Genomic DNA, 13,628 nt, shown 5'->3' with positions numbered 1-13,628 from the left:
GCCACATGGCATTTAGGAGAGGTGCTTCTTCCAGAGCTACCGCCTAAGGCTAGCTGGGGCTGTCCTCCTCATCCCAAACCCAAGACCCAGGCAGAAACAGCCCGAGCACCGGCTTCTCCGGCAGTCTACGTTACGTCAGTGCTAGTAATGTCCCACTTTTCTGCACTCCAGCGATGTGAACAGGGAAAGGACAGTGAATCTCCCCCATTCTACAGAGAAGGGAACTAAGACCCAGGAGGGAACAGAAGCTATCCAGGGATAAGCTTGAAGAGGGAAAGCTCTTTAAAGAGGAAGCTCCATGCTGCTGGGGACCCTTTCCGGAGGGAGAAGTACAGAGAAGCCTTAACAGAATTCATCATTTCCTTGCTGCCACATATACATCAGAAAAGAGGCAAGAGGACAGGGCGGGCTGGAGCTGCCTGGGACCCGGGAGAAGATTGGCGCCACTTCAGACACGACCCCCGACATACACGCACACAGCCACACATACGCATGCACATGCCACATGTCTTTAAGATTCATTTTATTTTAAACCCATAAAGAGAAAACGATCCTCTCTGCAGGCCCTCCCCCCTTGCCTGCCAGCCTCACAGCCCCTCTCAGCTGTTCCAGGCTTGCTGCAGTGTGTTTTCGTTTTCTGTACTGGGTGATTGATTAGAGAAGAGCAAATTAGCTCCCACTGCTTTTAAGATGCATTTTCTCTCTTAAAGAGAAGATGATGTGAGCATTACTTCTCTCTCCCCACTGCCTGTCTTGGCCCTTGGCTGCTGTCACTGCTGCTTTAGAAGGGCATCCTCGGAAGGGAGGAGGAGCACAGGCTCTCCAAGGTCTCAGCTGCTCACTCCAGTGTGACTCAGTCCAGTACCCACTCTACCCCGAGTCTCCTATTCCTAGTCCCAGGGCATCTCTCTGGTTACTCCAGGCTATTTTTACCCATCTCTGTATCAATACATGTGAATCCAGCTGCCTAGCACTGTTGGAAGAATGAACATATAAATGATGAATGAAGTATAGAGACTGAGATCTCAACTTAATGAAATAAATTCCCTCTCTCTCTCTCTTCCTTCTCCTCTCCCCCCCCCCCCCCCCCCCCCGGCTATGGGTCTTGTCACTCAGTGTGTAGTCCCCAAATCGGAAGCATCAGCAATCACCTGGAAACAAGGTTTGCAGGTTCCCAGGTGAACTATACCCAGAATAAACTTTGAGAAGCACTGCTGCGTGGTCCCAAGCAGAGGCAGGAAGGTAGACGAGATGACCCCCTAAGGCCCCTCACTGTTTTATATATGTCTTTCAAATCAAGGAGATATCAGATTTATATGGTTATGGAAGGCTTAACGCAGGATCATTACAGACCCAGAGTGCTGGTCTAGGACAGGGAAGGTAGAATTTCAACCCTTCCTTCCTTTCTGTCTAGCTCTTCCCACTGTTCTGCTCCTCCATTGGTCCCAGCTGACAGATCCAGAGCACAGCATGGCTTTGCTCTAATTGCCAACAGTTGGCTGTAGCTCCATTCATTACTCAAAAAGACTCATTAATCTCCTAATGCCAGCGTAGCCATAGGCCCCTGATGGTGCCTCTCACCTCCCAGCATCCAGGTCCCAGCAGGGCACCCTGGGTCCCTCTGGTGGCACAACAGTAGGAAACAGCTTCCTTCTCAGAAGGCTGAGCCAGTGCCGGGGGACATGAAGCCAGGCTGATTTAAAACCTGGTTAAGACCTGCCTCTGGCTGGGGTGGTCCTAGGGGGCCTGACCAAATGATTCAGGTGGGTGTGAGAATGGGTTCTAATAATCCCAGGGGGAGGGTTACCTGGGACCTCCTGGATGAGCTGAGCTGCCCTCTCACAGCCAGATTCAGGAATCTGTTCCTTTTTTCTCCTGGGTATAGGAATGGGCTCTTGGAAAACCTTGCAGTGTGTCTGCAAACATGGAAGAGATGCATTCTAGAAAGTTCATGATGAAGAAGTCCTGAAAAACTCGGGAACCTCTTGCTAAGGTTTGAGTCAGAGGCTCAAATGTGCACTTTTTCTATGGCTTGGAGAACATGATTTAAATGTTTTCCTGCCTTTCTCCTCTAAGTTCTGCTTCTGCGGATTTGTCTTTCCAAGACTAAAAATTCTAAAGGGAGGGGATGTGTTGTGTCTTTCACACCTACCCCCTGGTTCCCAGTACCTGGCTCTACTAAGCCATCAGCATCCCACTTAGACTTGTCCCAAGATACAGGGGCAAAGTGGAAAGTATGAGGGACGATGAAGAGAAGGAAGAAAAAAAGACAGGGAAGGAAAGAGAATGTGCGGAGGGGAGCTGGTTGGGCACACATCTCTGAGCAGCAAGAATATGATGAATAGGACCCTTAATGAAGGCTGATGCCACCGCACACACTTAGTTGCTCTGGGACTGGTCCACACAGGGGAGCTCCCCACTAGCCAGAGGGCGGGGGGTGGCAGAGCTTCTACTGACATTTTATTAAGAAATTTGCAGACAGAAAATCTGTAAGAATTATAGAGGAAATGCTAATAATACAGATGGTGGGTATGTAGGTGTCCAGCTTTTTTGCTGTTTTCGTTCTTCACATGAACCAGACCCTCTGGCCTCTGTCATTTCCATCAGTGTTGTCAAAGCAGATGTGAGCAAGCAGTCTTTCTCCAGAAGTAATCAAAGTGGTTAACAACTTTAACAAAGCAATACTGCCCTCTGCTGACCGCAGGCTCTCGCTTCTCTGGGACAGCTCTGCCTGGCGAAGGGACTCAGGAAGGCGGTATCAGATTGTGCTACCCAGCCCTTCCCTGTCCCTCCTGTGTCTACCCTTTGCCTAGACGCCCCCTTAATGCTGGCAGGACCCACCCAGACACAGCAATGGACACCAGGACTGACATCCAGCTAAGCTCACACAACTAAACGACGTATTAGAGCAGCCAATGTCTTTGTGCCTTCTTTTTTCTCTACAACCATTCACTGAGTGTCTGCTTGTGTGAAGTGGGCTTGTGTGAAGCCCAGCGCCAGGCCTGTGTGTGGTGCAAAGCTACATAGCTCCATGCTGTGGACAAATAACTTGGCCACTCGGAGCCTCGCATTCCTCCTTGGTGAAACAGGGATCATCAGCCTCTTTCTTCCCTGGGGTACGGAAGGCTCTAAAGCAGAGTGAAAAAGAGTGCAATAAACCCAGTGCTTTCAGACACACCTGAAAAGAACCAGAAGGCACTCACCTTAAAGCAGCAGTGAACCCATTTCCAGGCGGTTTGTTGACCTCGGGTAAATACCCTAGGCCTTGACATGTTTGACGTTAACCATTCTGAGGCAGCTGGGGCTTCACCTTCTCTACCAATGGAAAGGGGTAAAGCAGAACGGACCATCCCAAGCAGGGGCCCCTGAGAAAGCATTCAGGATAGCTTAGCGCAGGGGCTCGCAAACTCGTGTCAGGATCTCCTGGGGAGCCGTTAAAACCCAGATCGCTAGTCCCACCCTCAGGCTCTGACTTACTCTGTGGGGTGTGGAACCTGAGAATCTGCATTTCTAACAGTCCCCGAGTAAGCGGACCAGGCCGAGAACTACTGGACTTGGCTGTGTTGTGGTTATAACTGAACTTCGGCGCCTTCACACCACAAAAGTTCGTTTCTTGTTCATGCCACATACGGAAAAAGTCAGTGCAGTGCGACTGTGCTCCACACAGTCCCTGGAGGACCCAGGCTCCTCGGTGCCCCCCATCTTGTAGCTGCATCTTCTATAACCTCCACCCTTCACAGCTGCTGTGACAAAGGAAGAGAAAGTGAAGAATCATATTTGGGCTTTTAACTGCTCGGCCCCGAAGTGATGACAGAAATCATATCCATTCATGTTTTATCGACCAGAACTCCTCACATGGCCCTGTGCATGTGTCCCGAAGAGGACGGGTGAACTGGATGTTGGTGACCCCTTGTGCTAGTAGACAAACCACCCAAGTATCTCCAATTCCACTCACGAGAACATAGGCAATCTAGTACAAATGCGGTGGTGGTTCCTGGGGCCATATTTTCCGTCTCTTACATGTTGGTCGTGAATGATGATGGCGGTGGTGGGAGACAACTGTGGAGTGCTCCCATGTGCCAGGAACTGTTCTCAGTGCTTTGGTGTCTTAACTCACTTGTCCCTCACAACAACCCTCTATGGTGAGCACCATCGATATTCCCACTCTGTAAATAAGGGAACTGAGGCAAAGTGTGGTTATGTGGCTTTCCCAGGTCATACAGGTAGTAAGAGACACCACAGAGACCATCACCTGGACAGTCCGACATGAGAGTCCATGTTTCTAAAGACTATTCTTCTCCATCACTGTGCAGTTAGTTTTATTTTTGAAGAGAAGAGTAGGGGAGACTGTAGTGGGATGACCTGGTTTCTGGGTAAGTCCAGACTGAAATATTCTAAATCTAAACAGTTCTGCAGAGAGATCAGCCCCACACAAGTAGCTCTCCTTATACACGAAGGAGTTGGCTCAAGCCAAATATGTGAAAATGGGGTCCAGTTCCAACAGAGGGTGTTGAAAGGCCCTCCCTGGTGCCCCCAGTGGCTGGAACACCAGGCAGACTGTGTCTGGTCCCCTAAATGAACGCATTCTTCCCAGTAGTTGGACAAGACATTTCTCAGCTTTTCTCTTAGGATTGCCTTCCAAATCATACAGGAATGGGACCCTGGACGCTCCTTACTCCACCTTCCTTTCCTCCTTCGCCCCAACCAGTCCCCTTAGCCCTGCTCTGTAGGGAGTGACATGTCAATCTGCGTTGTCGCTACCCCAAGATCTGGGCATCTCCTCTCACTATACCCTGGTGGGCAAGGGCAGGGTCTCACTTGACAATATCAAACGAAGAGGCTTAAAGTCTTAGTGTAACGGAAGCAAAGTCCCAATGAGTACGGACTGAATCCCTCAGGTTCGATCATCTATGTGAAAAATAAGCCTTTCTGCCATGGATAGTGTGGCTCTCAAAATGTCCGTGGATTTATGCTAATAAAAACTGTTTATTCTGTCTTATCAAAGCTCCCCTTCCCCCCCGCACACACACACTCCACAAGAAACTGGGAAAGGAGGAGCTAGAAAAAAAATATAGTTGGAAGTGGGAAGAGAAAAATCCTACCTGGACACCCTGGATTCAATGAGTTTTGTTTTTAAGTCATCCGATGCAATAGGTAGGACTTAACCGCGGAAACGGCCTCTGGCTGAGCCAAGAGTGGCCAGTAGAGGGCGCTGGTCCATAGTCTTAAAGAGTTTCAAATCCCGAGCTCTGGCTTGGTCCTCTTGGTCACTCCATACATCTGGGGGAATGTTAGGTCAGCAAGAAGTATCTGTTTAACAAAACACAGGATACTTAATGGTCCTTGTTAGTGCATTAAACAGAGTCAGTCTTTGGCCTCAAAATGTCAGATTTCTTCCCTGGGGTTTACAATCCTCTCATTTCCTGTTTTTCTGAAGTTCAAAATCTCTTTGGCAGAGATTTTGAAACACAACAGTTTTCAAGGAAATCTGAAAATACTAGCTATTTTGTTTAGACAGCTACCAAAGATTCGTGGTCAGTTATTTCCATCCATCTCTGTCTCTGTCTCTTTGTTTCTGTCTCTGTCTCTCTCTCTCACACGCACACACACACGCACACACACATGCACACCCATTCACTCAACATTCACATTTTCTTATGACAGTTCAAACCCATGTCTGCAGCCAGGAATCTGACCAAGGAGACAGATGATTGGGAATTAACTGAGTCCTCAAATAAGTTATTCTGCATTGAAGATCTGTATGGTGAAGTTTCTCCAACCTGCTCAGGGGTGTGCTTAGCATTACCAAGGCATAGTTCTACCAAGTAGCGACTGAAGCACTTCTTTCTGACCCAGTCACCCAGGTGGATAAAGGCATGGAAATGTCTCTTTCTGTTCTTGCGAGAGTACCTGTCAGATGGACCAGCAACGGAAATTGTGCTTTGAAAAACAGGTAGCAACAACTCACTTCTCAGCTAATTCTGTCATGGAAAGCGTGTTGCATACACAGCTCCTGGAGGGCCCCGCCTGGGCTCTGACTCCGGACTGGAAGTGCAGAAACAGTATTGAGGGTTTCACACTGTCAGCAAATGCACATCTTGAGGGGGCAGCGAAGGCAGACTTGGGGAATTCTGTGGCTCTCACTCCAGCCCGCGTGCAAGGGCGGAAGGCTAAGCCGGATGCTTCTTCACCGCTGCCCTGTCCAGGTTCCCACCCCCGGCCTTCACTCCTACCCATCCCTATGGAGGTGTGTGAGTTTACTAGGGTTGCTGTAACAAAAATACCCAAACCGGTGGCTTAAACAACAAAAGTGTACTGTCTCCCAGCTCTGGAAGCTACAAGTCCAAGATCAAGGTGTTGCGGTTGAGTTCGTTCCTCTTGGGAACTCTGAAGAAGAATGTGTTCCGGGTCTCTTCTAGTTTCTTCTGGTTTGCCAGCAAGCTTTAGTATTCCTTGGCTTGTAGGAGCACTGCCCCAATCTCGACCTTTGCCTTCACGTGGTGTACTCCCTGTGTATAAATCGGTACCCAAATTTCACTTGTTTTATAAGGGCACCAGTCCTACTGATTAGAGCCCATCTAGTGACTTCACCCTCACGAATTACAGCTCAATGACCCTACTTCCAAGTAAGATCACACTCTGGGCACTCCACACATGAATTCGAGGGGACACAATTCAACCCGTAACAGGAAGGTAGGCGCTCCTCCAACCACCATCCCATCTGTCGGGCCGATGGGGGTGCCAATGCTCAGGGCTCAAAGAGAAGAAGAAATCATTCATTCATTAGATTTGAGACCTAATTTCTTCAGCTTCCTTGCGTATCAGCACAGCTTAGAAACCTCACTGAGTAATAACCCAAATGGCTTTGTCTCTTCCACCCCAGCCCCCAATCCCACCATTCCTACAGCCTTTTCTGACTTGCCCCAAGGATTTCTGCAGGGCCTCGGTGGCTGTTTCACATCTGCCCTTGAGTCCAGCCTGCCGGTGGCCACTGCAGATCTGCTGGGCTGGTGATCCGTGCCAAGCTCTTGGACGGAGTCCCTGATTATTCATGCAACCAAGGCTCCTCCCTGAACCCCATTTCCCACCTGGATTCCTGTGCTGGGGTCCTGCATGACAACCCTGCCCAGTGCTCAAGTCCCCTGGGACAAGGGTGCTTTCTTGCTTTTGTTTCCACCCCCAACCCGGGTTTGGAGTCTCGCCCTGGTACCTGCCCCCGAATCTCACCCCCATGCTTTCAGCCTGCTTTCCCGAATCCTAATTCCTATTTGTTGACTGAATTAATAAATTACTAGCTGCTATATGCTAGGCACTTAAAGACAGTATGTACTCTAAGGGCCCCAAATTTCATGAAATAAATTAATGTCATAATTACAAATATTGCATATAATGGAAGAATGAATAAGGTACTGCCAAATACTGTGGAAAGAGTTATTCTGGCACGGAGGATTTCACAGGGGAGGTCAAATGTGAGCTGTTCTAGAAGCCTGGCTTCTAAGCTTCTCAGCAGAAGACAAGACGGCACTCCAGGCCAAGGAGGGAGCCCGTGCAAACCCACGTGACATGACAACCTTAGAATGCTGGCTTCTCCTAGACGCTCCACTGCAGGGGTCTCTGCACACTTGTGATGCCCCCATGACCTCTTGTGGGTAGTCTGGGATGTGACAATTTGCTGCCACCCCAGCCATCGCCCATGGCCACCTCTCCAGATACGGAGCCCCACCTAGGCCCCTAATCCTTCCATTCTCATCTGGGTTCCAGGTTATGATAAGGCCAACTTCACCTTACAGAGAAATGTCCAAAATGACTTGCCTGGCTTGGTTTCAAAGGCCGATACTTCCCAAGCTTCCTAGGGTGGTAAACCGAATGGCATCTGCCTTGAATGCTGATCTTTTCTTCTGTTCCTGGAATCTATGATTCCCTAGTCCGGAAGAATGGAAGAAATGTCTTCCCTTTCTTTCCCCCACACCCCATCTTGCAGGCCTGGCCCCCAAAATGACCCTTTTAGTAGAATAATTCAGGTCCTCTAGACCCTGGGATCAATCAGTACTTCTCCAGTGCTACCGAGTCCACGGCCCTTGCCACCACTGCAAGTAGAAAAACCCTTGTCCTCTTTGTAATCCCTCAGTGTGGTTGCTTTCTCCAAGGTTTGGGAAAGCCTAGGCAGACCACTTTCTCTCTGCTTCCTCCCACCAGCTGGGGCGGAGGCAGAAATGCTGAACGCTGAGATCAAGATGATTGCCTTATGCTGGGTATCAATAGCAGCCTGCCTCCGTCCCCCTGCTGTGGACTCGCCTCCAGTAGGCGTGCAGGACGTAGCCTTGGGTTTGGAGTGTACTGTGTCTGTTCCCAACGCACCACACAGAGCCAGAGCCAGGCCCTTGTTCTCAGCCCACAGACCTTGCCCTGGAGACACCGTGCCTATATTCTCTCCCTCCACAAGGTTCTGTCAATCCATTCTGAAGGTCAAATTCAGACCATAGAGCTGAGAACAGTCAAACAAGAGATCTGGTGGCTAAATCAAGCAACGTTTCTTTCCTCAGAAGCAAATCATCTCTGCTAAATTTTACTTATCATCAGTTCTATTATTTAAATGTTCCATCTCAGGAACAACAGCGGATGAGAACATCTAAGTAGTGATGCTGCTGGCAGCCTCAGAAGCCCTCCTCCCTCTGAAAGCCTGGACTGGGGCGGGGGCTGGGAAGGGGGGGAGAAGAGGTTCACCTGCCCTTAGTAAGTGTCTAGGGAGAGGAAGAAAAGGGATTTTCTCGTTGCTACTTTCCCCAGGGACACTGGGGGTAGATATGTCCCCAGAATGCTGTCCTGCTCCCAGGTCCTAGCATCCCAGTTGTCAAAGTGTGCTGGTTGTCACCCTCCCATTATTAAGGAAAGGTTTTGTCTTTCGCTGCCTCCCCACTTATGACTAAGTCCATAACTAGCGCATACATTGGACTTCCCTGGATGCTAGAGGGCTCAGGACTATTCCTCTTCCTGGAAAAGAAAGTTCCCCCAAGAGGGGAGAGGACCTGTCACCTCTACACCCAAGGCTCTTAAGCCGAGACCTCACTGTACATGGAAATCCTTTGTCCCAGACACCTGGCTTACAGGGATGCACACACATGCGCGCACACCGGCCCATTGCTGCAGACACTGCCTCTTCCTTGGCTAAGCATGCCGCCTCCCCCCTGCTCTCCTGGGCTGCCTTCCTCTCGTATGGGTCCCTGCAGTGTCTCAGACTGAGTCATGTGCCCAAAAGGTCCTCTCCCTGAATGCTTATCATTTTCCAAACACTCCATATGCATTTTCTCATTTAATTCTCGTGACCCTCTTGTAGAGGAAAGTATTCCTTTATGCCCGTTTGTCACATGAGAAGCAGGCTCAGAAATGTTGATAAACTTGCCTAGGATCACACCACGAGTAACAGAGCACCCAAAATTCAATCCCAGGTCTGCTTTCGTGTTTGACTCCCAGCCTTTTCACTGTAGCTCTCAAAGATGCTTACGTATTATAGAATTTCAGGATCCGTCCAGGGTCACTTCTGAAGGTCAACGATTCATTCAGTAGACTAATTCTTCAATAGGCAAATCCTTCCAGAATGCCTGCTCTGCGCCGAGCACCATGAGGACAGAGGAGATAAGTAGGTAGTGTCCTTAGTCCCACTGGGTCCTTTCCACTGGAAGAGGGGGAAGGAGGCTCAGTCATCATCCCTGGAATGTTTCCAGAAGGCTGACATCTTGGGGATGACTGGTCTGAGATGTTCCCCTCCTAAGGGAGACTGGGCAGCAGAAGGAGGTAGGAGGAGGGAAGATGTGTCACCTCAAAGTTGGCACACTGCCCATCCCCCCCATAGTAGACGCCTGAAAAATACCTGTCAGTTCTTATAGAAAAGAGCAGAAATCACCACCCAAAGCAAGAACATAGAGAAGTATGAGGCAAGGCTTTTTTTGAGAAAAGGCTGGTCAGAAAGGGTCCTGCCAAGAAAAAGACCCAGTTTCCGCCATTAGCCCGTGGGGTGGACACAGGGACCAGGTCTGGGCAGAATGATGTCACTAGAGGGCGGTAGCAGCTTGCTCTTGGGAGTGAAGGAGCCCTGATTCCCATCTCTCCAGAGAGGCCAAGAGCAATCCTGCTGCATTCTAACCCTGCCCAATGTGGAGGCAGGACCTGGAGCTAGACATGTGACTTTCAAAAAGGAATGAATGCAACCTTACTTTTCATGTTTCATACAGTCCTTTCCTGACATGTGTCCTCGAGAGTAGACAGACTCTTGGGGTAGACTGACATCATTAGCCCAATTCGATAGATAAGAAGAGGAAGATCCTTGAGGTCTAGACTTAAGCCAGGCTGCTTGGCTAATAAAGATACTGTGGAAACATATGCTAGATTCCCCAGACCCCAGTTTGGGGCCAATGTCAATGCCTTAGTACTAGAATAGAGTAGAGTGGGCTAAATTCTTTAGTGAAATTCTCACATCATAATTTCCCTTTGTACTCCATTTCTTTTGTTATTTGTTTATTCCATGGAGGCTTAGGAAGAAACAGAAAAAGGAAATTAAAATCAAATTGGACAATCAGGTACTGTGTAAGTAGCCTTGATAAAAGTTTGGATGAGGCAAGTGATACTCATGACCCCCTCCCGCCCCTACTGTCTTTCAAGGTCACATGCTGGTGACCATGGAGAGTCATGACTGATTTCTCCAGCTGTGGATAGAGAAATACATGCAAATAATGATGGACACAGAAGAGAAAGGTTCTACAGTCTCTGCCAGGGACCAGAACCAGATTCTCACATGGGAACTGATGAGGTCATCAGCCAAAAATCTGAAGCCCAGGGTGATGGGCTTTGTCCGATACCCTACTTATTCCTGGAACATGGCACATACCAAGGCTGGGTTCATTTGGGAATGCGACTCAAGGCACTGGAGGTGATAGATTCTTTAGCACAGGGACACATAGCAAACACATGGGGAGGGGAGCGGGTGAAAACTTACCTTGTAGACATCCCACCTGCACGATCCAAGGCCACAACCCCCCACCCCCAGGGTAGAGCTAGATACAGCTGAATGCTTGCTGAACCTTGACAGGGGCTGAAGAGAAGGACAGAAAGAACTAAGGATAGGGTATATAGGATGAAGGAGCTATGGGAAAGAGGAGAAGAAAGAGATCCAGGTGGAATGAGCTGATAACTTTCTCCCTAGGTGGAGGGGTCATGAGGAAGTAGCCAGGGGTCCTGACTGACTAGCCCATCCCTGCCACCCAAGCTCCGCACCCTCTAAAGAAACTGGAAGCTGCAGCACAAACCAGAAGAAATGAGTGTTTTAATATATTCTTTTGGATCCTGCACGTGTGCAGGGGCGGCCCACGGTAAACCCGCTACCGATGCACTGAACTCCTCCTCCTGCTACGAAGAGTGTCAAACTCAGGACGCAGCAGGAAATTATTCTTTTAGGTTTTATTCTGCCCTTTGATTTTTCAGACATCTGGGGAGCATGCTTTCTGCCAGGTGATGTGATAGCACAGAGGTCACGGAAGCATGGTTTCTAAGCTTAGAGAGCTCATCGCTAACGGGCAACCTTGACGTGCGGCAGACCAATTTCCAGCCAGGGGAGCAGGGGGCGTGCTGTTACAGAAACGAGTGCTGGGAGAACAGAGAGGGTCATCCATTTTGCCTGTGGACCCAGGGAAGAGTGATCAGGGGAGGGCACTTCTTAAAGGTCCTGCTCCAACCAAAAGATGAGCACATTGCAGGCTGCAGGAACAATGCAGACCAAGCCGTAGTGGTGTCTATTCCTGGAAGTACTAGAAATCTGGTGTCTTATTTTTAAAACAAATAAACACTAACGTAGCAAGTATTACACTGATTCATGCCTGGGCGCCCGCCTGTCTCTACTGTCCTGTAATTTCCATTTCCTCCCTCTCGCACCCACTTTCTGTGCCTGTTCCATTCTCTCTTATCCAACTTCCGATTGGAAGTGTGTTATGAAATAAGTGGTGTTTGTTCAGTGGTGGCCCAGCTTATCATACTTTCAAGGCCTTGCACGATTTGTTTCTTTACCTGCTTCACCAGCTGAATTCAGGACTTCTCTCCCTCTTGGTCTTACTGCCCAGTGACAACACACTTGTGTCTCTCCAATAGGTATGGCTCCTTTCTACCCCAGGGCCTTTACATATTCTGTTCTTGTGTTTCTTTAACTTTTCACGTAGCTAGTTCTTCTTGCTTCTGATGCCAGTTTGAAAGTCACTTTCTCAGGGCTGCCTAAGGTCCCCTAACACACGGTGCCCTAAACTATTCGTAGTACTTATCACAATTGTAATTATCCATATTTGTTTAAAATCTGACTTCACAGCTAGAATGCAAGACTCATTCAGGAAGAAACTGTGTTTATCTTATTTATTACTGCATGTTCAGAGCCTAGCCTATTGCCCCAAACAGAGTAGCGCTTCATAAATACTTGTTTTATGGATGGAAGGATGGATGGATGGATGGATGCACAGACGACACTCTCCCTTCCTTTTTCCACCTTGGCACCTCATTATGTCTTGTTGTCAGGTGGCTCTCCAAAAAGCTCCATCTAGAGATCTAATCAAACATAAAAGACAATGCAGACCAGCGCTCTTCAAAAGAGAAAGACTGTTTTGTTCTCATGAGCACACCTCCCTTGTCTCCTCCTTATCCCAAACCATAAGAGGACCCCTTATTTTGTCCAGTTGGGGGTAAGCATAACCACATGGGAGCGGTGGAGGTGAGCACCCAGTGAGTACACCTGGCCACCTCTCCCTTTGCCAACCTCACCTGTGACAGGCTCGGATGCACAGGTGACTTTAGGTGAGAGAAGGATGCTCCCTGATGGGCATGGCCCTTCCTTCTCCTCTCCTGTATCCCCTTACTTCAGACCTTCATCCCCTCAGGTCTCTATGTCAGCAGAGCCTCCCTGCTGGCGTTGTAGTCTCTAACTTCTCCCCACATTAGGCACCCTGCCGTTGCTTTCCCACAAACACCGCTGCTGCTGCTGTTGAACCCGCAGTGCCTCTACTGCCTTCACAGCCCAGTCCAACGCCCTCAGCCAGACTGCTCCAAACCCTGCCGGGCCAGCCCTGTCCCCCACCTCACGGCAGGGCCGCCTCCTCTCCTCCCGCATGCATCTTAGCTATCCCAGCCTCTGTGTTTTCCCTAATCCCACCTCACCCACCACACCTCCTAAATCTGGTCCTAGATCACCCTGAAGGCCCAGGCTGACTTCCATGAAACTTTTTCTGATGCCTCCAACCCACAGCTTTCCTGCCACAGCCCCATCTCTGGTGACGATGCGGGTTATTAATATCCGCAATGAATCTATTGATTCATCTCCACTTGCTTTCTGTGTCTTGCGTCCTCTACTGGGCACATAGTTGATGTTGAATACTTATTCGATTGACTTGCTGATTGGAGAAATCATAGCAATAAGGCCATTAAAAATCCGAACCAGGCAAAACCCCACACACAACTGTGAATGCGCGCATGCGTGCGTATACGCGCAAGTGCGCATGCGTGCCTCAATGCACAAGCGCGCGTGTTTATGCACACGTGAGCTTGTGTTCTCGTGTCAAAAGCTCGTTCCACCTCCCCAGGACACATTCCCAAATGCCCGC

Source organism: Ailuropoda melanoleuca, chromosome 8 (genome assembly GCF_002007445.2).
Source record: "Ailuropoda melanoleuca isolate Jingjing chromosome 8, ASM200744v2, whole genome shotgun sequence".
In the NCBI taxonomy this organism is placed as follows: domain Eukaryota; kingdom Metazoa; phylum Chordata; class Mammalia; order Carnivora; family Ursidae; genus Ailuropoda; species Ailuropoda melanoleuca.
The sequence above is the reverse complement of the archived record's forward strand: the minus strand, read 5'-3'. Positions refer to the sequence as shown.